This window comes from Microcaecilia unicolor, chromosome 6, assembly GCF_901765095.1.
Source record: "Microcaecilia unicolor chromosome 6, aMicUni1.1, whole genome shotgun sequence".
NCBI lineage: Eukaryota > Metazoa > Chordata > Amphibia > Gymnophiona > Siphonopidae > Microcaecilia > Microcaecilia unicolor.
This window is the reverse complement of record NC_044036.1, coordinates 314,019,932-314,047,521: the sequence shown is the minus strand read 5'-3', so window position 1 is coordinate 314,047,521 and position 27,590 is coordinate 314,019,932. Positions and strand designations below refer to the sequence as shown.

General features: G+C 44.9%; 1 protein-coding gene across 2 annotated transcripts in view; it reads right to left on the bottom strand.

The window, feature by feature from the left end:
* The window catches only part of RHBDF2 (rhomboid 5 homolog 2), a 149,097-nt gene extending 122,493 nt beyond the window's left edge, over positions 1-26,604 (bottom strand). Inside the window, exon 1 of one of the 2 annotated variants that reach the window (XM_030208194.1) lies at positions 26,547-26,604. The gene's annotated coding sequence lies outside the window, so the exon portion shown is untranslated. Of the gene's footprint in view, positions 1-26,292; positions 26,502-26,546 lie in introns of those variants that run through there. The other variant, XM_030208193.1, reaches the window with a different exon arrangement.
* Between the last annotated feature and the right edge of the window lie 986 nt (positions 26,605-27,590).

The following is a 27,590-nucleotide window of genomic DNA, read 5'->3' as shown; positions in this document are numbered from 1 at the left end:
AAGAGAGGCAGGAGAGAGGGGATATGATACCTCAATGGCATCAATGTACAAGAGGTGAGCCTTTTTCAAATCAAGGAAAACCCTGGAATTAGAGGGTATAGGAAGAAGTTGAGAGGAAATAGGCTTAGGAGGAATCTAAGAAAATACTTCTTCACGGAAAGGGTGGTGGATGCGTGGAATGTCCTCCCGGTGGAGGTAATGGAGATGAAGACTGTCAGAATTTAAGGAAGTATGGGACAAGCCTGTGGGATCCCTTAGGAAAAGGAGGAGTTAGTGGTTACTGAGGAAGGTCAGAGTGGATGGGCCATTTGGCCCTTATCTCCTGCCATGTTTCTAACGTTTTAAAATAAATAAAAATAAGATATTCCTAGGGCAGAGTGGTGACTTAAGTGCATAGTTTTTTAAACTATGTGAGTGCATGTGTAGAGTATATGCAACTACATTGTTACCAACTCATGCGCAAATTATGCTTAAATTGTGCTTTTTTTTTTTTTTTTTTTTTTTTTTTTAATTGTGCATGACTCTGTTTCTAGCTATATAACTTCACTTATTCACTTGTCAGCCAGGAATTCTGACCCTGAATTGAGGAGTTTTTTTTAATACTCCATTACCTTAATCCTAAAAAGATTATGTATAAGAAATGTTTTACAAGTACATTTGCATACCAAGCTGCTAAACAATGGAATGAGTTGCCACATGTAATAAGAGACCAGGATAAATATAGAAAATTTTGAAAATTATTGAAGACCTTTTTATTTAGGAAACATTTGGGTCACTAATTGGAAAATATTAGATTTTTCTTCTTCTGGGACTGATTTTATTCCTGGGAATGCCCAGTTTTCTTGAACTGTGAGCCTAATAATAATAATAATTTGGCACTAATGGAGCTGGTTTGGGGACTCTATGTTGCCTTTAAAAAACAAAAATGGGCTTTTTTTTTTCCTGTTACAAAACTCAAGCCCTGAACTTTCTAAGAACTTGGAGATATAACAGTACACTCATTACTGGGACCAGCTTTCAGTAAGCCACTGTCTTTCAGAAAGTGGAGTGGAGGAGTGGCCTAGTGGTTAGGGTGGTGGGCTTGGTCCTGGGGAACTGAGTTCGATTCCCACTTCAGGCACAGGGAGCTCCTTGTGACTCTGGGCAAGTCACTTAACCCTCCATTGCCCCATGTAAGCTGCATTGAGCCTGCCATGAGTGGTAAAGCGCAGGGTACAAATGTAACAAAAATAAAATAGATACTACTGGAGATTCTACATGGAATGTTGCTACTATTGGAGATTCTACATGGAATGTAGAAGGCTGCGCAGGCTTCTGTTTCTGTGAGTCTGACTACAAAATTGGTAAGCGGTCTCTGTCATAAAACATATAGGGACAGGCTTATGAACCTCAACATGTATACACTGGAAGAGAGGCGGGAGAAATCGGCCCCCCAACAATTTATAACGGACCTAACCATTACACGTATGTGCAGGACGTCAGATTCACAGAAGCAGAAGCCTGCGCAGCCACATTGGTGATCTGCAAGGGCCGACTTCTACATGGAATGTTGCTAGTGGAATAGCAACATTCCATGTAGAATCTCAAATAGTAGCAACAGTGGAGGAGTGGCCTAGTGGTTAGGGTGGTGGACTTTGGTCCTGGGGAACTTCAGGCACAGGCAGCTCCTTGTGACTCTGGGAAAGTCACTTAACCCTCCATTGCACGGGGTACAAATGTAACAAAAAAAAAAAAAAAAGTCTCCCCTAACAAAAAAAGAACACCACCTTAAAAGTTCGGGCTCTGTACCTTTAAGCTGGTAGGCTGAAGCAAAATCACAGTCTTCAGATTGGCAGATGGCTGAATCCTGTCAGCAGCAAACTGCACCCCGAGTTCTCCTTCCTAGCAGGCCAGCAGATGGAAATGCCGGGAGGGAAGGAGGCTGCTCTTTGTACTGGATCCAGCACTTGAAATGCTGGCTTCTCTCAGCGATCTGACAAACTACAATTGGCCAATCTGAATTCCCTCCATCTGTTTTCCTGCCTTGTAACTTCCTCCGACACACACGCAAAGTTTGTAGAGATAAGAATGCTGGCTGCCAGCTGAACAGGCCATGCCCTCTCTCCTGTGACGCAGTGGACATCTTTTGAGCTGACTGGCACATGCCAGAAAATAATCAGTGCCACTATTTGAACAGTGCATGCATGACGTATCACCCCCACCCTACAAATGGCGAGCCAATAAATCAATTTTAACAAAATAGTTAGGATCCCAAATTTCCAACCGATCTTCCTAATTACTCAAAAAAATATATTGGTTGTAGCAACTCATGAAGATGCAGCCAATGTGACATTATCACTGTTAGAAGCAAGTAAACTGAAAATAATCCCCACTCTAATAAAAGCTAAATGTTCAACATGTATCGTGTACCTGTACTGCACTAATCCTATAGTGTTACACACAGTTTAGGACAGAAAATTTGAATCCTCATTGAGTTAAGCTTTTTATACATACATCTTTCAAAAAGGTTATTTAAAAAAAAATCATTCCAACAAATCAGGAAGACAAATTAATGTATGGATCACTGGTTGAACATAGCGCAGAAAGCGGGGCCGCTGAAGGGGGGGGAGGGCCCGGCGCCAGGCTCTCTCTCTTTCTCTCCTGCTTCTGACAGTACCCAGGTGACTGCATCCCAACAGGAGCGGGAGAGAGAAAAATCCGACACCAGGCCCCTCCCAGGCTGGGGAGGAGCAGACACAGCAGGACTTCGGGCCAGGGTCTCTGGTTTGGTTGGCGGGGGTCCCCCCAGGCCCCACTAGCAGAAGAGGTCTTCCTCCAGCGCTGCTTTTCACTCTGCCGCACTTGCCTGCCAAGCGGCTGCTTTTCCCCTCAGGCCGTGCATGCTCGGTTTTGAAACCGAGCATGCACGATGTGAGAGAAAAAGCAGACGCAGGGGCAGGCCATGTGGCGAGTGAAGCGCAGCGCCGGAGGAAGACCTCTTCTGCTGCGACGGCTCCGTCTCTCGGCAGCCCTAGCAGACAGCAGGGCTTAAGCTGGCTGCCATCAGAAGGCTCTCCAGCGAGAACCATCAACTGAAGTCACTTCAGCCCTTCCCTTTCCAGCACCCTCTAAAGAGGAGAGGCCACTGCAGGAGCCCATGGGAACACTTTCCATACAAAGCACCGCCAAAGCAAAGAATCCCCCCCATCCTCCCAGTAATCAAAATCCATTACTTTCATAACTTACTTTTACATTATAATACACTGAAACATGTCAAATAACAGTATTTTCTTAAATAACTGATGAGCTGCTCTGGTGGATCAATATCAAGCTGGAGGCCTGGGTTCAATTCCTGAACCTAACGTCTCCTTGAGTTGGCCAGGGGTTGACAGCCCACAGGACAAGATGCTTGGGGGGGGGGGGGGGGGAGAGGAGAAAGAGGTCCGTCATTGCATTATAGTGGTGCCCTACAGTCAAGTCCTGGAGATCATGACTACCGCGCTCCTCAAAGGCGCGGGTGCCTGCATTGTTGGGTGCAGGGGAAGTTTGAGAACCCAATACAATGTGTAAACTCCTTCACTGTGTCCAGGCAAGAATAATTTGTGTTTAGCTGAGCTTCTAAAATCTATTGGGTGGGAGGGGGAAGGGAAGTTTCTCTCCGTGTCAAAAGCAGCAGTGCTCACTGTAGGATGACTGAACCAGAGAGCGATAAGGAGCATTTAGAAAAAAAACTGTGAGGTACCACCAGAGATACAGATGAAGGTTCCTGGCACATAGCTCCATACAGACTAGATCTGCCTGAGCTGGAAGCAGAGTTCCTGTCCTCACCAAAGTGAACAACTGCTAAGTAAATAAGGATTTAAGTTGGTGTTTTGTACTGCATGTATGATACGAATATACTGGCAACACCCTTGCTTATACCTCAAAAAGCCTTTCGCACCATTTTCAAACAAAAGCCTCCCTACTTTCAGAAAGACGGCTAAGGCAGAGAGTCTTCGGAACTTCTGTGCTACTACCCAGCCTTCGCTGAAAGGAGCAATCTGCTCTTCTTACCAGAGCTGTGAGCACCTGCCAGAGGAATCACATTACTAGGACACAGCAGGTTATGTGCCCCCCAAAAAACAGGCAAACCTCAGCTCATGGTTAAAGTGGAATATGAAAGAGGATTTTTTTTTTTAATGGCAAAATTTAAGTAAAGAAACCTAAACGGGATTGTGCTTGAAGTCTGCCGGTTGTGACCACTCGTCACCACTCCCCCCAAAAAAGAACGTTTTTAACAGAGAAAAATACCAGCCCACTCTACCAGTCCTTTCCATTTCTCATTCTCCTGCTGTAAAATTCCCATTGTAATAAAAAGGCTCAAAAGGATCTTTGTCTGCTTATGAAGCCTCATTCACAATTCATAGGCTTAGTACAACCAGAACAAAAACAAAAAAAAAAAATTCTACAAACCGCAGAACCATCTAGGAATGTGAAAGGTCGGCATCTGCCACAAGCGAAGGCAGGAGACAGAGCGACATTCTCAAAAAACACTACCATCCATTCTGTGGCTGATCGTGGCTTGCACCCTGCTCTTGATGGCTGCCACTCATTTATTCCAAGCACTTACTTCCATCACACCCTCCTGCTCTCCCTCTGAGAACCAAATCCTCCCCCTACTGTCAACCCTAAAGGCTGCTGCAGGAATTCGCTGAGAAGGGGAATTTAGATACTCACTGTCGGCCACATGTCAGAGTGAAAGTTGGCTGTGGGTGAGGAAATCTGCTCAGGCTTTGCAAATTTGAAGGAGAAAATTTAAATGCAAGAGCTCTTGTAATCATCTGCTGTCTTGAAACAAACTGTCTATGAAGAAAGGGAGGGGGGGATGGGAAGAGGAGAAAGAATGAAGATTTCTCTGCCTCATCTGCTTTCCTTCGTACAGCCCTGGCCAAGCACATTGCACGTTACAAAACATTATACTATGATATTTATTGTAGATACAGACCTTTCGGAGGCACATAACAGTAGGATTAATTTTCAGATACTTTAGTTGATGGTTAACTGTTAAGACCCACATATACAGTCTGATTTATTTTGTCCCTGGAAAGACATTTGATTTATAGGGGTGGAGATGGCTTAAGGGGTAATCCTTTGAAGTAGGCGCCAACTTATATGCACCAGTCATGCATAACGTTTAGAATACTAGCATATACCTACGTATGAAATTTAATGTGGACAAATGCAAGGTGATGCACATTGGAAAGAATAACCCGAATCTTAGTTACCTGATGCTAGGGTCCACCTTGGGGTTCAGCAATCAAGAACAAGATCAGGGTGTCATTTTATGCTGAAATCTGCTCAGTGTGCGGCAGCGGCCAAAAAAGCAAACAGGATGCTAGGAATTATTAGGAAAGGGATGGTGAATAAGACCGAAAATACTGTAATGCCTTTGTAACACTCCATGGTGCATCCGCACCTTGAGTATTGTGTTCAGTTCTGGTCGCTGTATCTCAAAAAAGAAATAGCGGAATTAGAAAAGGTTTGAAGAAGAGCAACCAAAATGAAAAAGGGAAAGGAACTCCTCTCATATGAGGAAAGGCTAAAGAGGTTATGGCTCTTCAGCTTGGAAAAGAATGATGAGGGAAGAAATGATTGAGGTCTACAAAATCTTGAGAGGTGTAGAAAGAGTAGAAGTAAATCGATTTTTTACTTGCACCAAAAAAGTACAAAGACTAGTGGACACTTGAGGAAGTTACATGGAAATACTTTAAAAACAAATAGGAGGAAATATCTTTTCACTCAACGAATAGTTAAGCTCTGGAACTCGTTGCCAGAAAATGTGGTAACAGTGGTTAGCGTATCTGGGTTTAAAAAAGGTTTGGACAAATTCCTGGAGGAAAAGTCCATAGTCTGCTATTGCGACAGACATGAGAAGCAACTGCTTGCCCTGGGATTTGAGTGTTGCCACAATTTGGGTTTCTGCCAGGTACTTGTGACCTGGCTTGGACACTGTTTGGAAAACAGGATACTGGGCTAAATGGACCACTGGTCTGATATAGTATGACTACTCTCGTGTTCTTATGTATGTGTAAACGTATGTATGTCCATGCCATATATACGCTTAAGTGCTATTCTCTAACTACTCACATATGTCCAACAGCGCGCAGTTTGCAGGAAGGCAGGTACATAGGTGGTATCTGGGCAGTGTGGGTAAGGTGCAAAATTACGTATGCACTCCAGAACAGAGTTGCTTCACTTACACCAGCTCTACGGCTCCTGTATTTGCTCATACCCGAGCACATGCATTTACTCGTCTATGCTGCTATTCCACAAAGAAAAGTAACCGCCTACTTTCCTGTACAGATGGTGCACCAATCAGGGTTGTGTGTAGGCTGTTAGTTGCAAAGTGAAGAAAGGATATACTAGTACAATTTATTTATTTGGACTTTGCTCATACCTTTTTCAGTAGTGGCTCAAAATCTGATTTTGTACCAGAGGCAATGGACTTGCCCAAGATCATGAGGAGCAGCAGTGGGAAGTGAACCGGGCACCTCTGGACGTCAAGGCTGGCACTCTGAAGTTCAGCAAAAAAGCACCAGGAGTCTTCAGAAACCGGACACAGTTCTATTTATTGAAAGAATTGATATTCCAATGTAGACCAGACACGGGCCATGTTTCAGTGCACAGCGCCTGCGTCAGGGGTCAATTTTGCTCTAATGAGAGATGAAGGTTATGTGCTGCAATCAAAACTTCTTCCTAATCAAATCCTGTCTTCTGTAAATTAGGGACTCGATGCATTAAGGTCATAAAGTACCTCTGTTCCTAAATACAGGATCAAACCTATTTGATTAGGAAGTTTATAGAATTAATTGAGACAAAACAAAGCTGATGCCTTTGAATGATGTTTGTGTTCCCTTCACTATTCAAGGTTTCCCTCTTAAATTGGTCGTCTCCTCTATTAAATATCTTGGTGTCTTTATTGACAGATCTATTAACTACTGTCAAAATTAACTGTGACAAAATTTTTGCAAAAATTGAGACCTCTTTAACATCATGGTCCACACTAAATTTAACATGGTGGGAAAGGTTGGATACTATCAAAATGACGATAGTACCCAAGATCATATATACTCTTGAGTATGATCCCTCTTCCTTTTAACCTTCTATTTCTATAGAAGGTTGGAAACATTGCTCTCTAACATTCTGTGGAATCTTAAGGTACCCAGAATCCCCTTAGGCAAATTAAAGCTGCCTAAATTACAAGGTGGAGTTAGATTCCCCGACCTCCTGGTATACCATAAAGCTTTTATTATACGTCAGGGTATGGAATGGATTGCTCCTCTGAATGGTGCGTCTTTGCCTAGATGGCTAATATTTGAACAATCCATTATAGACCCATTAATACATTCTCATCTAATTGGCATGCGTCTTCCTAAAAATATTATCTCCAATCCTATCATTGATGTTACTCATAAATTGCTGTCATCTTTTGATAAATTGTTAGGCACTCCTTGGTCCACCACAACATTCGTGGTCTCAATGGCAACGTATAGGAATATGGGCCCTTAAAGATTTTATTGACTTCAAAAACCAAACCTGGAAATCTTTCTCAGACATGAAAGCTGAATTTTCATTATTAGATTCTCAATTTTATCAATGGTTACAAATTAGCTCTATGTTGAAAAATAAATAACTTACAAATTCAACAAATGTCTCAAACCCCAGATCTTATTGATATAAATGTGTGGCTCCAATATACAGGTCATGCTGCTTCCCACATATATAAATATATTCTAAATAAATTACCTATTAAATGTGTAGGTTTACATAAATGTTGGGAGGAAGATATTCAACAGTCTATTTCTGATAAGTTGTGAGAGCAGTTATGGAGATCCTTATTTAAATGTTCCAAATCTTCATCAACATTACAATCCCTGTATTTCTTTATGCATAGATCCATGTGGACACCGGTTAAATTGCATACAATTGATTTCTCTAATTCTGATTGGTCCTGCCAATCTCAACAAGGTAACATTAAACATCTTATATCTGATTGCGTATGTAATCAAAAATACTGGAAAGATATATGGTTATTAATGGTAGATGCATTCCATCTTCCTGGTTCAATAACTTATATAAATGTGTGATACTTAAAGACCAATGTTTTAAAAGTTTTCTAAAATCTAATGAATGTATTCTTGTTAATAATGGAGGAGTGGCCTAGTGGTTAGGGTGGTGGACTCTGGTCCTGGGGAACTGAGTTCGATTCCTACTTCAGGCACAGGCAGTTCCTTGTGACTCTGGGTAAGTCAGTTAACCCTCCATTGCCCCATGTAAGCCGCATTAAGCCTGCCATGAGTGGGAAAGCGCGGGGTATAAATGTAACAAAAAAAAAAAATACTATGTTAATCTTAGCTCTGAAAGTAATCTTTTCGCATTGGAAGACCTTATACCAAGTTACCTACCAAGAATGGTGGAATTTTTTGCTTCAAACTTATAAATATGAAACTTATCTTGCTAAAAAAATCATTTTGTTCTGCTTTACATGAGAAAAAATGGTTTCCACTTATAATTTAACAATGTTTAGTGTAAAATGTTACATATAACATTCTATAACTCTGATATCTACATATAATTGAAACTAGAACGTTGTTACCCCAGATAAGGTTTAAGACATTTGCCATATTTTGTGTAACTTATAGTTTATGCATGAATCATATTTTGTTAAATATCCTCTTTCTTTTTTCCTTCTCTCTCTCCTTCTGGGATTTTTAATCAAAACTGCTCGGTATCACTTGTTTCATGACTGTTAATTCTTGTTTCACTTTTGTAACGAAAATTCATAAAAATACTAAGACTAAAAACCAAAAACATCTGGAAACAACTAAATAGAAAGTACAGTACATCCAAAGACAGCAAGTGAAAGGTCCAAAGACAGAGGATTAACCTTTCCCATGGGGCTTCACATACACAAGTTGGCTTTTTCGGGTAGCATTTGCGAGTGCAGACTTCGGACTGTGCAATATCAAAGAGGCCCTTTCACAGAGGATGCTGGACCACCACATTCATTTTTCCAAGTCTCAGTTCCATCTGCAGATGCTCCAAGACCAACAGAGAGCAACTTCTATTCAGAAGGAAACTGTTTTTGGGCGCCAAGAAAACTTCAGAGCCCACCTTTCATTTTCTTGTCCTTGAAGGCTTTTGCTCCAGCGATTCATATTTTTATTTTTTGCACACCTCATCCATTTCTTCTCCTCACATTGGTTAAGGGTTATTTTTAAAATCTCAATAAAAGGAAATTAAAAATGCAGAGTAATTTTTCCAGCTAGAACAGTTGCTGTCAGGACAAAATGCATCTGCAGTTCCTCTTCAGCTGGTCTTGATTCGGTACAAACACAAAGGAATCCTGTTTAGAAGGAATGGATCCAAAGAAGCATAGCGGAGATTAGGTAGGAAAGACATTGCTGAGCAGACTTCTACGGTCTGTGCCCTGATTGAGGCTGAATAGATTTGGATGGGCTATTCAGGGGCTTTGACAACTTCTTCAGAAATTTTAGAACATGGTTTCAATACCAGGCAGACATCTACGGTCTATGCCCTAAAAATGGCAAACACAAATCACAATCAGGTATACATCATACCATATATAATGAGTTTATCTTGTTGGGCAGACTGGATGGGCCATACAGGTCTTTATCTGCTGTCATCTACTATCTATCTATATATATAAAAGGCACCTCCAACGTTCCAATGAAGCCTCAAGCCGGAAACTTGAGGCACCCGAGATATCCGGTTTGGCCTGCAGTCAGTGTAGCTCCGCCCTCACGTCAAAACGCGAGGATGCAGAGGGCGGGACAGGCCTGCAGTCAGTGTACCTCCGCCCCCGCATCAAACGCGATGACATAGAGGGCGGGGCTGGGAACGCACAACGCAGGAGTTCCAGAGATTCAGTGACAGCAGCGGGGAGTCCCACACATTCAGTGGCAGCAGCGTGGACAGCGCTGCGAACTTTAACCACAAACTTGCAACCAAGTGACTGAGGGATGGAGGGGGTTCTGGAACTCGGAAGGGAGGATGGTGGGGGGAAAATTACCTTGCTAGCGCCAGTTTCATTTTTTTCCGTAACGGGCATTTCTTACTAGTGTTATTATATATGCCATACACCAATAAAAAGGATAAGAGATTCCTTCGTCCAGCAATGACCTTATCTACATAGATCTGATGTTGTAGCTCAGTCTCTCAGCTGAAGCCCTTACAGAGACCATGCTTAAGTCAACAGCTGATTGGATGGTTGCACGTATCAAATTGTTCTGAATCTGCTCCACATCTTCTGGAGGCAAAAAATAAACTTTAGTAAACTCACAGTATCCGCAGTTCTCTCTGAATATGCAGTGTTAGCACATGCTGGGGACTCTTAGCTGCTGCAGAGGGAACGCCTACATTCCCAGTTGCCTTCCCTGAGAAAGCCCAGCAAGGGAATCGAGGGCAGCTGGGAATGCAGCATCTGCTGCAGAAAAGATGATCACAGACCATCAAAGTCAATTGCTTCTTCTAAAACGGAACGCAGTTGTGATCCAATAACCAGAACAATTCCTAAAAATGCCAGGTCTCTGCTGGACTGTGCACACTCCATAGGGAGCTGGTGTGTCCGTGGTCCTTGGTCAAAGACCCTCACTGTCACGGTTGGGAGAGCAAAGGGCAGCTAGTAGTTATGAATAAAGACTCATGGAGACAATCCCAGAAGAGACCAGATCCAATTGAGCTGGAAACCTTATGGGAGTAAAAAAAAAAAAACAAAACAAAACTGCTATGCCATCCATTTTCTTAGAGAAAAAGGAAAACGAGAACTACCAGTCCCTGCATGCAATGGACTAAACCCCAGGCAAGATCAACCTGACAAATGCAAAGCCAGTTATGCATCTACCCTGCTGCTGTAAGCAGATTATTAACCCATTAGTGCCCAATGTTCCCATAATAAGCCATATGGGAACATTGGGCACTAATGGGTTAAGGCTACCAATAAGCTCTGATTTTTTTAGCACACCTTATCCAGTCCTGGTCTTACTTCCCAGCATGCTGTGCTTTTTTGGGGATTTAGTTCACACCTTTCCTCGGCTGTGGCTCAATCTGAAACACATTCATGTACAGTAGGTGTATTTTCTGTCCCCAGAGGGCTCACAATCTAAGTCTGTACCTGAAGCAATTGGAGGAGGGTGTGTTAGGTGACTTGCCCAAGGTCAGAAAGACAGGGCTGCCAAAAGACTGGGCCGGGCCCGGGAAAAGGCCGCCCCTGGGACCCCCCCCCCCCCCCCGAGGTCACTGCCTCCCCCCCCTCCCCTCTGTCCGAATTCCAAGGCCTCCCTCCCTCGCTCCGAATTCCAAGGCCTCCCTCCCAGGGCCCGCCCGCCGTCCCTCCAAATTTCAAAAGCTCTCTCCTACCTCGTCCTCGTCGGGGTTGGTTATGGCGACAGCTGCCTGCACGCAGTGAAAAGCCTGCAGGCTCGCGCTTCAGCCTTCCCTTGTTGTCCGTCTCTCAGCTCTGGTCCCGGAGCTGAGAGACAGACAACAAGGGAAGGCTGAAGCGCGAGCCTGCAGGCTTTTCACTGCGTGCAGGCAGCTGTCGCCGTAACCAACCCCGACGAGGACAAGGTAGGAGATAGCCTTTGAAATTCGGAGGGAGGGAGCATCTGTCCATACCACCCACGGAGTCGGCGCCAGGCCCCCCTGGAGGTCCGGGCCCGGGGAATTTTGTCCCCCCTGTCCCCCCCTCTCGGCGGCCCTACAGAAAGGGCTGCAGTGGGATTTTTCAACCCTGGTTTCCCTGGTTCCCAGCCTGCTGCTCTAAGCATTAGGCTACTCCTCCACTCCACAGCAATGGAGTAAAACCAGGACTGAATTAACCTATGCTGGAAGCAAAAATAAGGGACACCAATGATGCAATCAAACATAACTAGTCAATATCATCACATACGGTATTCTGTTACACACAAAGTTTGTGCACACAATTTGCTATGCACACTACACAGAAACGAGTTGTGAACACAAGCCGTGTGTGTAAAGCCTCGGATTGACATTTGCGCCCAGCAAACATTAAAATTCAAGTAAGGAATCTTTGCAACTGTGCAGAATAACTACTATAAGTGCAGAGAAGACAAGCGGCTTAAGTACAACCCTAGGGAGGGGTAAAAAGGTTAGTTTATTCTTCTGTGCTAGCGCTAGTGAGGGCGTCATCCCTGTTTCTTTGCTTTATTGCCAGGAGAAGGACCCACAACTTTTTTTTCTGGCTTTCACAAGGAGCATGGGTATAAACACGGCCAGTTTTAGACATAAGGAGAGGGTCCCTGATCTCCCCATCTGCATTGTAAGTGCATGCCATACATGTAAAAGGTATAAATGAATTCCAAACAATTACACATCAATAAGATAAAACATATCTTACACAGAGATAAAGGCAAACACACACATAAATGGCGAGTGACCGACTCACTCGCAAATGCGCAGTAGGGACTTCCCTCTCTGTCCTGTCCCCGCGTCAATACATGATGACCGGGGGGGGGGGGGGGGGGGGGGGGGCGGGACAGAGAGGGAAACTGCGCCGCCGAGGTTGCTATCGCTCCCCCTCATTCGGAGTCCCCGCCACCACCCCTCCACCCGGCCCGGCCCTCTCTTCCCTTCTGAACTTACACATCCATTCGCCGAACGCAGCAACGCACATCAGCTGAGCTGCCCCTTCCTTCTCTGCCTGTGTCCCGCCCTCGCTGACGTTACGTCACAGGAGGGCGGGGCCACAGGCAGAGAAGGAAGGGCCCACTGCAGCTCAGCTGATGTGCCTTGCTCTTGCTGCGTTTGGCAAATGGATGTGTAAGTTCAGAAGCAAAGAGAGGGCCCGGACCGGGTGGAGGGGTGGCGGCGGCGACTCCGAAGAGGGGGGAGTGGTGGCAACCTCGCGAGGGGGGGAGGGGAGCGGTGGCGACCTCGCAGGGGGGGGGGAGGAAAATCCCAATACCAGCCCGTTTTTACGGGCTCAACGGCTAGTCTAATGATAAAAGGCAACATTAAAATATATACACTTTTTTCTTTTAAATTAAAAGTACCTTTCTAGGAATGCCTTATTTAAAAAAAAAAAAAAAAAAAGGGTTGGATTTTAAAACTTTTTTCAAAAGAGACTTTTCAACTCAAGAGACGGCAGTAGCCAAGATCGTGTCTCCACAAGCCAAGATTCAAAGGGAAGGAACGGCAACCAGTGCTTCCTATTTACAGTGCGTTCTCGCTATTTGCCACCTTGCAATCTTCTTTCAAATTTTTTTTATTTCCCTTCTCAGAGGGGCCCTGGCTCAACAGCCATCCTCACAAGCTGCCTCCGGCAGCCCCAAAGCTTTCCCTCTTTGCTGCGATCTGCCTAGGCAGAAACAGGAAATTGCATCAGAGGGGGGCAGGTCACAGCAGGGACGGAAAGCTTCTCTTTTGTGAGGATGGCTGCTGCGCCAGGGCCCCTCTGAGAAGGGAAATTTTTAAAGATCGAGAAAGCGAGGGGAAGGGACCACGGGGCCCCTGAATCCGTGAGGCCCAGGGCAGCTAACCTGTTTACCTCCCCCTCAAATGCCAGCCCTGGGTATTAAAAAAAAAAAAGACAGAGCTGAGGGGAGATGTAATGAAAAGAATCAAGAGATGAACTACTGACAAATGGATATCGGCATGCATCAAATTTATTTCGCACATATGCTGGAATACTATCCTGTGCACAAGTATTGGTATCTTATGCCCAGAACAGTCCATCACACATACAACTCGATGAGACCAGACGCGTGCCAATACAAATTTCTGTGCGCAAGACAGTTGTGTATGTGTCCGGTGTGCACACTTCTTGTACTCGGCCTATTTGCATACAGCACTGGGAAGCAAAATTCCCATTATGCTTTAATGCAAGGTAACCACAGTGGCCCCCAAAACCCAAGTGCAGAGGATACTGGTTACACAAATAACCACAGCTCCAAGGCACAGTGTAAATGCAAAAAGCAAGGAAGAATGCCAGCCACCTGGACAGCAATGCTACCATGCAACCCACAAAACAGTTCACAGTGCTAGCAGTGTTCGGAAATCATAAATACCAAAAAGGCAGCAGCCCGCACAGCCTTTTCAAGTCTAGTTCCAGAGTCTACAGCTTACAGCAGGGGCGTATCTGCGTGGGGCAGCAGGGGCCTGGGCCCCCTCAGATTTTGCCCTGGCCCCCCTACTGCCGTCAACCCTCCCCTCCGTTGCTTACTTTTGCTGGCGGGGGACCCCAACCCCCGCCAGCCGAGATCCGCTTCCTCCTCCGAGTCCTACCTTTAAAAATATTTCTTCAGCTGGCGGGGGACTCCAACCCCCGCCAGCCGACCCGAGATCTTCTTTAACTTTCTTCTATCTTCGTCCTCCCGCGTGGCCGACGTGTTGCTGCTGTTGTGCATAGCTGAAATCCAGTTTCGGAGTCTGACGTCGCAGCACGTTATGACGTCAGTCAGACTCTGAAACTGGATTTCAGCTTATTTTAAAGGTAGGACTCGGAGGAGGAAGCGGATCTCGGCTGGCGGGGAGGGAGGGTTGGCAGCGGGAAGGGAGGGGGGTGTCCGGCAATGGTGGGGAGGGGGGTGGCAGGGGGGGGGGCTAAAATGTGCCCCCTCCCTCTGGCTCTGCCCCCCCCCCGTACCGCCGGAGTCCAGATACGCCCCTGGCTTACAGATGAGCACACTCATCAGCATCAAAGAGAAACCAATAAAATCTCACTGGCCTAAAAGTGAGGTTTGTAGCCCAGTAGTTCTCGATGCCTCCCCTTTCTTCCAATTTATTCGGAACAGGGCCTAGAGTTACAATGCTATGAGCCTTCATCAAATATCCTGGAACTTTCCCCGATTTTACAGCCTACCATCCCACTGTTCCTAGTCCACTCACTGCACCAACACGCCCAAGGTTGGAAGGCATATGCTGGTTCTCCTTCCTACTACTATTTAACATTTCTAAAGCGCTACTAGGGTTACGCAGCGCTGTAAAATTTAACATAGAAGGACAGTCCCTGCTCAAAGAGCTTACAATGTAAAGGACAAATGTACAGTCAAGATTTCCTGAAAGGTAAAAAGGTTAGGGCCGAAAGCAACATTGAAGAGGTGGGCTTTGATGGACCTTTGGTCTTTCCCAGCATGGCAGTACTCCAAGGCAGCACAGGAGCTGACACGGAGGTAGGACTTCTTAAGGAATCTCTTTAAGGTATAGAATTCAACTTCCAAACTCTTAAACCCTTTACCAAGGACCTTCACCCCCCTCCCCCAACCCCCAAGGGTTGTGAACACTGCCTCTGCATACACCCAGTGTTGGGTTGATCTGGAAGTGCCAAAGGCACAACCTGAGGATCATAACCAAGGACCTTCTGCATGGTAGCACACAGCAGTCCGCTAGCGATATTTTATTGGATTAACACTAAATTTTCAAATTCACAAAAAGGACCTTCTGATGTAACACCTGATATACACACATTTCTGGAATGTCTCGGGTATCATCCATGGCCAGTTCTTACACTGACCCAATGAAAAGGAATAATGAGTTATTCCTGGGGATATTCTGCACACTTAATTTATCAAAACCCAACACAAATCACTGTGTGAGTAATAAACTTAAAATGCAATAAAGGACAATGGTAAATTACTCAAAAGATGCAAAATGTAATAGTGTGTTTAAAATTTGCTTAGGGGTACTGTAAAAAAAAAAAAAAAATACAACCTCCAGCCTCCACCCCAGCTTTGACTCTTCTACTTCATGTTTGATCCCCTAGCTTGTTCTTGCCTTCCCCCAATCCCCCTCAGATCTCTCTCTTCCCTCTCTCACCTCAGTTGTTCTTGCTAGCCCCAGGCTTGATGCCCCACCAACTCACTATTAACCCCCTGCCCCATTCCCCCCCCCAATAAACCTCACTCAAGCTAATTTTTGCCCTCCATCTCACTCTCCCCCTCCTTCAAAAGGACAAACACCTTCTCCCTGAGCTCTTTCCTTGATCCCAGGCTCACTTCCCAGCTCTGCTTCTCCTTTGCCTGCCCAGGCTTGAGCCCCAACCACAAGGCCCACACTGCCACTTTTCCCTTCTTCTGGCCACCTGCAACTTTCTCTTCTGACTGTGGGGCATCCTTGCCGCCTCCTTCCTCTTATGGCTACAGGTTGCGAAATCCTATGCAATATACCGTGATTCCCCGAAAATAAGACACTGTCTTATATTAATTTTTGCCCCCCAAAATGCGCTAGGTCTTATTTTCAGGGGCTGTCTTATTTTTTGGGGAAACATCGGGGTTGGCCCGCCCGCCCTCCGTCGCTCCCGGAACTAACCTTAAACGTCTCCTTTCACCTTTGCAGCAAGCAGCAGCAGGGCAGGCCACTCCTTCCTTCCGTGTCCCGCCCTCGCCTGACGTAATGTCCGCGAGGGCGGGACACGGAAGGAAGGAGAGGTCTGCCCTGCTGCTGCTTGCTGCGAAGGTGAAAGGAGGCGTTTAAGGTTAGTTCCGGGAGCGATGGAGGTGGGTGGAGGGGGGCCCGGCGACCTCAGGTGGGGGGGGGGGGGCCGCCTTGTCCGGCTCTTGGCATCCCTGCTTTCAAACAAAAATTTGCTAGGTCTTACTTTCGGGGGAGGCCTTATATCTACCAATTCACGAAAACCTCTACTAGGTCTTATTTTTGGGGGATGTCTTACTTTCAGGGAAACAGGGTATGTAGAATTTCAAACAAATGGGAGAATTTTATGCAAGTGTGCACCCAGCTTTAAAAAGATAATTTTTTGTGCATTTAACATGGTCAAACATAACCACCATAGCTTTGGAATGTGCAGAAAAGAGAACGATAAAGTAAAAATTCCATATGGAGTAAATATCTATCATTCTCTAAAACGTTTTTCCCTGCTGTATAAATTGATCAAAGGCTATCTGATGGTTTGGGAACAATGACTCGCTATTTGATATGTACAAGATGGGGGCCTCTCTTTGTGTAAACGCAGAAATGCATTACTCATCTTTATTTAAAGTTTAACACGTATTGATATCTGGAAGGTTGAGTGTTTTAAGCCCTCATCTTTCTGCTCGTCATATTTGTGTTCATCGATTTCCTCTGTCTGAAAATAAGATGTTATTTAAAACATAAAAAGAGGAACGATGGCTGAGCTGGTGGCTCAGTGGCAAAGTTGCACATAGCAGTTTGATCCCTGAGTCACGTTTTCCACACCCCAGACCAACTGGAGGTGCTACAGAGGCGATATTCAAAGTCCCAGGAGGGACTCGTGGGCCGATGATTTATTTTTATTTTATTGCATTTGTATCCCACATTCCCCCACCTATTTGCAGGCTCAATGTGGCTTACGTAGATTTGTTAACATTGTCATTTCATGATACCAGATACAGTTAGTAATGTGTGATGATCAAGGAAGGGAAGAGAGATACGTCTGGCGCAAGCGGAAGAAAAAATGGCTAGAAATGTAAGGAGGGGTGACAAAAATTTATTCATGTATATTAGTGAACGGAGGAAGAGTAAAAAGGGAATTGTGAGACTGAAAGATGATGCGAACCGCTATGTAAATAATGATGATGACGAAAAAGCAAATTTGCTAAATAGATACTTTTGTTCTGTTATCACAGCAGAAAATCCTGGAGAAGGACCGCGATGGACTGGCAAAAGTACAAATGAGAATGGAGTGGATATAGCACCATTCACGGAAGAGAGTTTGTATGAACAACTTGAAAAGCTAAAGGTGGACAAAGCCATGGGACCGGACGGGATCCACCCCAGGATGTTGAAGGAGCTCAGAGAGGTTCTGGCGGGTTCTCTTAAAGATTTGTTTAATAAATCCTTGGAGGCTGGAGAGGTTCCGTGGGATTGGAGAACGGCAGATATGGTCCCTCTTCACAAAAGTGGTGATAGGGAAGAAGCTGGAAACTACAGGCTGGTAAGCCTCACTTCGGTTATTGGAAAAGTAATGGAACCGATGCTGAAGGAAAGGATATCAGATGCAAACGCAGGTGCTAGAGGCTGTTAGCGCCATACTAGCGCCTGCGTTTGCTACTGCCCCATGATCAGAGCCCCTGAACGAGTAAAAATGCGCTCCCGGGCTCTGAATGTAGAAAGCATGCAAATGCATGCTAAACCTATTCATCCCCAATGATCAGCGACCAGTGTGCCAAAGATTGGCTCGCTGGCTGCAGCCAACCCTACACCAGCTCAGAGCTGGCGTTAGGGTTTGCAGACCCCTGGGGAGGAATGGTGAGCCCTGTCCAGCATGAATTTGCATGCTAGCAGGCCCCCATTCCCCCCCCCCCCCAATGCAGCAGCCCCCCCTCCCGCAGGAACCTCGAACCAACCCCCCCCCCCCCCCCCCAGTGACAGGGGAGGGGGGGTCCGGCAGACCTCCGGTCCCCCCGACACAGGTTTTGGGGGGGGGGGGGGGGGCTGAAGATCTGGTACAGAAGAGGTGCTGTGAGAAGACTTCCAGAGAGGGAAAAATCTTCATTGGCAAAAATTTGCAGGGGTCGGGTAATTAAACTTGGGAAAAAGTAGACTTAGAATTAAATAGGTAAACTCAGGAAGTTAAAAGTTACTCTGTTCACTTTGCAAAGGAGTTTTAAGGAATAGTTGTTCTTAGCATATAGTTATAGTTCCATAGGCTAGCATTTAAGGAGGCTATTTTACAGTTACTATACAGCACAGCTAATAGGCATAGGAAGCCTCAGTTTAGACTTTAATGGAACAGTTTGGTCCAGGAACCAACAAGAGGGGAAACAATTCTAGACCTAGTAACCTATGGAACTTTGTAAGTCTAAGTGCTTTGAAAATACACCTTTATATGTCCATTACAAGCTTAGAAGCAAGAAGCAGGTAAAGAAATCAGTTGGCCTGCTAGATGACCGAGGGATAAGAGAGGAACTCGGGGAAGATGACCATTGCAGAGAGATTAAATGAATTCTTTGTTTCAGTTCACTGAGAAATATGCTAGAGGGATACCGGTGCCAGAAAAGGTATTCAATGCTGATCAGTCAGAGAAAATAAATCTCTGTAAACCTGGAAGATGTAATGGAGCAATTTGACAAATTGAAGAGTAGTAAATCACCTGGACAGGATGGTATACATCCCAGAGTTCTGACAGAACTGAAAATTGAACTTGCAGAGCTACTGTTAGTAATATGTAATTTATCTTCAAAATCAAGCATGGTACAGGAAGATTGAAGGGTGGCCAATAATGCCATTTTTTAAAAGAGTTCCAGAGGTGATATTTGAAATTATAGACTGGTGCCAGGAAAAATGGTAGAGACTATTATAAAAAAAACAAAATTACAGAGCATATACATAAGCATGGACTAATGAGACAAAGCAAACATGGATTTAGTCTAGGGAAAACTTGCCTCACCAAATTTATTATATTTCTTTGAAGGGGGTGAACAAACATGCGGATAAAGGTGAGCCGGTCAATATTGTGTATCTGGATTTTCAAAAGGCATTTGACTAAGTACCTCGGGAAAGACTCCAGAGGAAATTGGAGAGTCATGGAATAGGAGGCAATGTCCTATTGTGGATTAAAAACTGGTTAAAAGATAGAAAACAGAGTAAGGTTAAATGGTCACTATTCTCAATGGGCAAGGCTAGATAGTGGGGTTCCCCAGGGGTCTGTGCTGGGACCACTGCTTTTTCAAATATCTATAAATAATCTAGAGATGGGATTCATTAAATCTGCTGATGACAACGTTATTCAAAGTTGTTAAATCGCAAGAGGATTGTGAAAAATTGCAAGAGGATCTTACAAGACTGGGAGACTGGGCACCCAAATGGCAGATGATGCATGTGGGAAAGAGGAACCCGAACTATAGCTACGTGATACAAGGTTCCACATTAGGAATCACTGCCCAGGAAAAGGATCTAGGTGTTGCTGATATGTTGAAATGCTCTACTCAGTGTACTGTGACAGCTAAGAAAACAAATAGAACGTTAGGAATTATTAAGAAAGAAATAAAAATGAAAATGTTTAATACTGTGTAATTCTGCTTCTCAAAAAATATATAGTGGAATTGAAAAAGGTATAGACAAGGGCCAACGAAAATGATATGAGAAATGACCAAAGCAACTAGGGCTCTCCAGCTTGGAGAAGAGATGGCTGAGAGGAGATATGATAGAGGTCTATAAAATGCCGATTGGAGTGAAATGGGTAGAAGTAAAATCGCTTGTTTGCGCTTTCCAAAAATACCAGGAGGAGGGGGCACGTGATGAAGCTACAAAGTAGTAAATTTAAAAAATTTAACCATTTCTATGTGCACATTTCTCATGTGCAACTTTCTTTAAATCAATCACCTTACTTTCTAACTCTTCCTACTTTCTTACCCTTCTATATGTTACATCTTTGCTTTACCCTTCGCTATCACCTATAATGTTCTATTACGCATTGTGTTGACATTGTAAATAGTATACCATGCCATACTTTGTATTGTTTTTAAAATATTTTTACTGCTGTAATTGTCTATTGCTCATGCTTGATCTATTCTTACTGTACACCGCCTTGAGAGAATTCCTTCAAAAAGGCAGTAAATAAATCCTAATAAATAAATAAAACAAACCAGAGAAAATATTTATTCACTCAAAGTGTAAATTAAACTCTGGAATTCACTGGGCCCAAAAAGATTTTAACTCTGAAAAATAACAGGGGAGCGAGATGGCACGCTGACAAGGAAACAGGTGCCATTTCCCATGATTATTACACTAAGCTCTATGCCCCCCTCCCTCACTACCTAGTCAGCTTTATTTAGATAGCTTTGATCTACCGCAAATTGCACCTGAAGACAGAGCTTTACTAGATGCCCCTATTACAACTGGGGAGGTGGAATGAGTCATTAAACAGAGCGCACTTGAAGAGTCACCGGGCTCAGATGGTTTCCATGCAGAATGTTATAAACTCTTAAGTGAAGACACAAGAGATATTTTGACTAACATGTTTAATAAGGTGGTGGGCATGAAATTGATAGCTACATATCTTAACAAAGCTCAAATTATTGTCTTGCCAAAACCAGGCCAGGATCCTGAGATACCAGAATAATACCACCCAATATCGCTTCTTAATTATGGGGTTAAACTCATGGCTAAAGTGGTGAATCGACTGGCGAAAATCCTGCCTTCAGAGATTCATGACTTGCAGGTGGACTTTGTAAAAGGTAGAACTCTCTCTAAAAACCATAGGAGGATACTTACAGTTTTGGAATATATAGACAGCATACGGGAAGTCCTTCCTTATTGATTATTGAATGCCTTTTCAGTTTCAAAACTAGAGTACACTGGGACTTTCTGTATCATGGGTCACTTTCTTCCTATGATCCAGGCTCTTTGTGTGTCACCGAGGGCCATGATTATGGTTAATAGTTCCATTCAGACACTTTTCCCATAGAGCGGGGAACAAGGCAGGGTTGCCTTTTTTCACCTCTACTGTTTATTCTTACTCTGGATCCCTTGGTCCGAGAAATTCACTCAGAATCAGAAGGAATTAGGTTAGGTGCCCCGACCTTTAAGGCGGCCATTTTTACAGACGATCTGCTCGTTCATATAACCAATCCGCAGAGGTCATTGGCCTCCCTACTGGAACTCTTTCAGGAATACGGTGACTATGCGGGCATCCGTTTAAAATCTTCAGAAGTCAGAGGTTTTGCCATCTTCACCCGCCCTGAGGCAACAAGGGGAAAGAGTTTCCTTTGCAATTGGTATTGTTATCGATATTGGCTCAGGAGCTTCATGCTTTTGGGGGTCCTTTTACCAAGCTGCAGTAAAAAGGCCAAAAAATGGCACGGCTCTGCCGTAGATTTCATTTAGCGAGTGGTCATGCGCGGGGAGGGGGGAGCATTTAACACCACCCAAATGAGGTGATGTTTAGGGCTCCCAGGCTAACCCGGCAGTGACCGGGTAGTGTGTGGTGCTGCCTAATTACCAAGGAAATAGAACGCAAAAGGTCTCACAGAAAACTCCAAAACCAAAGAAAAAAAGTGGGAGGTTGACCACAACACCCAGAGACGGGAGGAACAGAATCTTGAGTGAAAACAATTTATTAATAAGGACTCAATACGAGTGGAGGAGTGGCCTAGTGGTTAGAGCACTGGTCTTGAAATCCAAAGGTGGCCAGTTCAAATCCCACTGCTGCTCCTTGTGATCTTGGGCAAGTCACTTAACCCTCCACTGCCTCAGGTACAAACTTAAGATTGTGAGCCCTCCTGGGACAGAGAAATACCCAGAATACCTGAATATAACTCACCTTGAGCTACCACTGAAAAAGGTGTGAGCAAAATCTAAATAAATAAATGTTATATTTTGGCTGCTAGGCCTGCTTCAGGACTCTGTATGGATAGATGGATGAACGAACATCAATAGTCCTGGTTTGGTGTGATATAAATCGGTCTTTTCAACACTCGCTAAATTTCATCACAACAGATACGTTTGTTCCATATGCCATTATTGAAATGGACTTGGGAAAATCCACTGCTTATTCCTAGGACAAGCATCATAAAATCTGATTTACTGTTCTGGGATCTTGCCAGGTACTTGTGACCTGGATTGGCCACTGTTGGAAACAGAACACTGGGCTTGATGGACCTTTGGTCTGTCCCAGTATAGCGACACTTATGTCAGCATTTCCCAAACAGTGCCCTGCGGCAAACTCACAGGGGTGCTGCGGGGCAGATGGGAAGTCCACAGGCAAGCACCAGGACATCACTTAATTATGTCAACATATTTAAACAAAGTTGTATGGAGTTTTAGGAAATCTGCATTGCTGGGGCAAGCTATCAATCATAGCTCAGCTGTGATTGGTCATGGAGCCTGTCTGGCTCCTAAAAGGGTGATCCTGATTGGGTAGCAATGAGTAAGGCTCTGTTTCCAAATCACAATCGCCCTTTTAGACATTAGACAGGCTCCGGTGACCAATTACAGCTAAGCTTACCCTAGCCATGTGGCAGGAAACAGCAGTCCTCCGTCGGTGAGAAAGATTCTGTATGCAGCTGACAGAGAGAGATAAAGGTAAGCTAGTATAATTAATCCTGACTCTGTAAGAATGGCAAGTTTAAAAAAAAAAAAAATCACAAAACCAAGGGGAGGCTTCTGGGTTAGCGACAGGTGCCATGTGGGAATCGCTGTCGCTGCCAGGGACCCGTTCAGAAGAATTGTGGGTGGGGTGGTGCAGAGAAGGCGAGATGCTGCAGGAGGAATGAGGGGCATAAGTGGACATGAGTTGCAGGGGAAAGAAGGGGTGAAACCTTGTATATGGGGGTCAAGATGCTGAATGGAGAGGGGCCAGAGAGAAAGAAATGTTGGACATAGGGGCGGAGGGAAGGGAGAGACGGTGCATGAGAGAGAGAGGGAGAAATACTGGACATGATATGTAGCGGGGGGCGGTAGAGACCCGTGTGGCGGGGGGGGGGGGGTGCCACAAAAACTCTCTCAGACACTAAGGGTGCCTTGAACTGAAAAGGTTTGGGAACCACTGGCTTATGTTCTAACAGACTGTAAGCCCTCTTGATCAGGGACCTACCCTGAGTACATCAAAACCTCACCTTGAACTTGGATTTGGAAAAGACAATTTATTAAATCTAAATCCTAAAGCCACTGCTGCACAGTTGCAGCAACAATTGTAGACCTATTCTAGAAAATTTAGATACACATAAACTTAGATAAGGAAAGAGAACATATTTGTATATAATATGTAAACTGCCTTTGTTGTATCACAGAAAGGCGGTGTATTAAATGCAATACCCATGACATGTTAATTCTAATTCTACCAGCCAATGGCACACCTAAACCCTGGCCAAACAGAGCCAATAATGGGACATAAAGGCAGAGCATTTTGGTGTCGAGTGATATGGAAAAATACCAGCTTAAACAGTGTCATTTTCACAGGGACAAGTCCCTTGACCCTTTACAAAGTAGTTGGCTTTCCCACATCTCACCCAGGAAAATGGCAAAAACAAAACAAAACCCAATGGCTTCCTCCACCTCATCTCAGTTTCTGATTTTGCTTCCAAACCAGCCTTTAGTGAAGAGGCACAAGTTACAGGCCCAGAGCGATGTTGCAACTTGCAAACGGTTCAGACTTGGGAAGAAATATATACAAGTCTGGGCAAAGCCGGGGTATTTGCCCTTTTTTTTTTTTTTTTACTTTTAACTTCTAGGAGGACTGAAGGAAGGTAGTTTATGTGCTTGAAATGCCACCACCCTCACAAAGTCAAAATAAATTTGTATCCTGTTCACACTGAACTTGCAGGATATGTCAGGGTTTCAAGAAAAAAAATATTCTAACAAAGGTACTATCTGGAGCAGAGGTTCTCAACCTAGTCTTCAGGACACCTGACCAGATAGGTTTCAGGAGACCCACAATGAAGATGCAAGAGATACCACCTCCGTTGTATGCAAATTTCTCTTACACACATTCATTGTGGATATTCTGAAAAATTGACTGGCTGGATGTGTCCTGAGGACTGGGTTGAGAACACCTAGTCTGGAGAGATCCACAATTACTGAGCAGTGCGCTCCATTAATTCTGGGTGACACCTTTTGCACTTAAAAAGACCATGGACACCTTGTTTGCTCTAGCTGAGGTTCCTGATGCAGTAGGGTGACCTCATCTCTTCATAACCACCTCTCTCTTTCCCAGGGATAAACGTTTAACCCAGGGATGCAGGAGTTCAGGTCTCGAGTGCCACAAACGAGGCAGGTTTTCAGGATGTCTCTATCAAATATAGTCATTAGAGAAATCCTGGGTCCCTCACTCTTGCAGAGCATTTACGGAGCAACGAAGCACAGACACAATATCAGTGGATCATTGCACCACATCGATAAATGAGAGGTTTTTTTCACCCATGATTACTTTTTCACTGTGAGCCAACTATTTTTTCGGTTACAGGTAACCAAGTGGGGCCACAGTAGTACGAGGTTTTTCCTCTCATTAAAAGTATAAGCACAGACGCAGTGGTTGTGAGTGTGCATGTGAGATTCACTGAGTGCATAGTTTGAGAACATAAGGGTGTGAAACGGATCTAATTTAGAAACACACGGTAGCAAAGCTCCATAGTAAACGGACCCTTAAGTATGGACATTATTAGATGAACCTACCCAGTAACAGAAGGAAAACCAAATAGCTGCCACTAAATATTTACTCTTGACATCACACTTCGGGAGTTGGAAATTAAACATCCTGCCCCCTACTGCAAACCACCATCCACAGCCATGTGCGGAACCAAGTACCAAGACAAAGCGATGGCTGTCAGCTCTATGAAGGAAATCAAATCCTACAATACAATCCTACTCCTTTGGTACTTAGCACCATAGAAATATTACCACTCTTCCCTGAAATGCTCGCCTGACAGAAAGGTAGCCCTCACCCACACCTACCCTTTCTCACATAATTGTGTTTACCAAGTACAGTGCAAAACACTCGAGCACCACTGTGCCATGTGTACATAAAACTGAAGTAGCAGGAAAATAGGGTAATCTCACTGTTCTTTTGGGGAGCTTGTTTGGAAATCCAACTGTTTTTAATGCGTCTATTTCCGTGGTTTGTACTATCAAGGTTTATTTCTGGCAGCTTTGTTCAGAAAGTGTCCCGAGAGGGCCAGGCCTGTCCCCTGTTTGCTAGGATTATTCTTGGCCAAAAGCGGAAATTCCTTTTTTTTTTTTTTTTTTTTTTTTTTTTTACAGTATCCCGAGTTGCGTCACTTGAACGGCAAAAAGCACAATCCGAATCGACAATGTGTCATTTATACAAAAAGAGAAGCTTTAAAGTGTTGCGCTATTTAACCAAGAAGCAGCCAAGGGCAAAGGCAGCGGTGCCACTGGATGTCCCCAACCTTCCAAGGGGACTCACTACTCAGGAAAGAAACTTCCCTCCCTTATCCCAACACACGAGATCGACTAGACCTGCACCAAAAACTAAAACTCTCCTATTATAAAAATTAAGTGAGTCTCCCCCCCCCCAAAAAAAAAAAAAAACCACACACATAGGGAAGGTGTCAAACACAAGAAAGACTCTCTAACCCCTCCAGCACACAAGACAGAAACAGGAAGACTGTTCTAAAAATATCTAATTCTCGCCTTCCACCGGACCCATAACAAGAGCACCTCCCCCCCCCCCCCCCCCCCCCCCCCATCAAACTCAACTGTAAAACAGGAAAAGGAGACGAGCACACAAGAAAAAAAACTCCCCCATCACACGAGAGATGAATCATGGTTATAAAGCAATGACTTCCCCTAATCTGAAAGCGAAGTAACACGTTTTAGTTCTCGGAAATACGGCGCGGTCCTCTTGTTACCCCCACTTACCTCCTCTTCGGGTCCCAGGACAAAGGTTACTTCCCCACCCTAAGCCAGGCTCGAAGGAGGCTTCCACACAGTTAATTCTGCCGAGGAGAGTTAAGTAAGCAGTTCTCCCTCCCCCCCCCGTGAAAGAAATCTCGCAGCTTGCACGCCGGCAGGAAACAGACTCTCCGTGCACAAGCGCGGCAATCAAATCGACCGATCTCTCCCCAGGCGTAGCAAACACACACTCCCAGTCTCAGACTGGTGAAGGCTCTCACCTGCTCCGTCGCGACTCGCAGTCACACGCGGACGTCTCTGCCCTGCCCCACCCCTTCCTTCGGGGGAATAAAGGAGGAGTAACCAAGAATATCACTCTCTGCGAGGCTCCGCTCACCTGAAGGGGTGTGGCCAAGGGGCGGGGTTAGGTAAAAGGCAGCTTATGGGGCGTGACCACTGGTAGGCACGATTGAGCGGCGGTAGAAGGAAAGTTTATTGTGGGCGTGACTGTAACAGGTTGGGGGCTGGATGGTGGGTGCGGCGTTGCCCAAGAGGCTGGGTTTAGGCACACGTGTGGGCGCAGAGTGTAGGAGGAGGCCAGTCTGGTTGGGTTACTGTTTTCCAGACATGCAAGTGCTGTGGTAGGTTGAAAATGCCATTTTATTTTTATTTTTTTGTTACATTTGGCCCCCGCTCTTTCCCACTCATGGCAGGCTCAATGCGGCTTACATGGGGCAATGGAGGGTTCAGTGACTTGCCCAAAGTCACAAGGAGCTGCCTGTGCCTGAAGTTCCCCAGGACCAAAGTCCACCCTAACCACTAGGCCACACCTCCACTGTTGCTACTATTTGAGATTCTACATGGAATGTTGAAACCATGTAGAAGTTGGCCCTTGCAGATCACCAATGTGGCCGCTTCTGCGAGTCTGTACTACAGGATGTCAGACTCACAGAAACAGAAGCCTGTGCAGCCTTCTACATGGAATGTTGCTAGTGGAATAGCAACATTCCATGTAGAATCTCCAATAGTAGCAACATTCCATGTAGAATCTCCAATAGTATCTATTTGATTTTTGTTACATTTGTACCCCGCGCTTTCCCACTCATGGCAGGCTCAATGCGGCTTACATGGGGCAATGGAGGGTTCAGTGACTTGCCCAGAGTCACAAGGAGCTGCCTGTGCCTGAAGTTCCCCAGGACCAAAGTCCACCACCCTAACCACTAGGCCACTTTGTGTTCCTGAACACTTTTGCCTCACGATGCGTCCCGAACTCATGACTGCTGGAACTGGAAGAGCTGCTTTGACTTATACCAGGCCTAATTGAC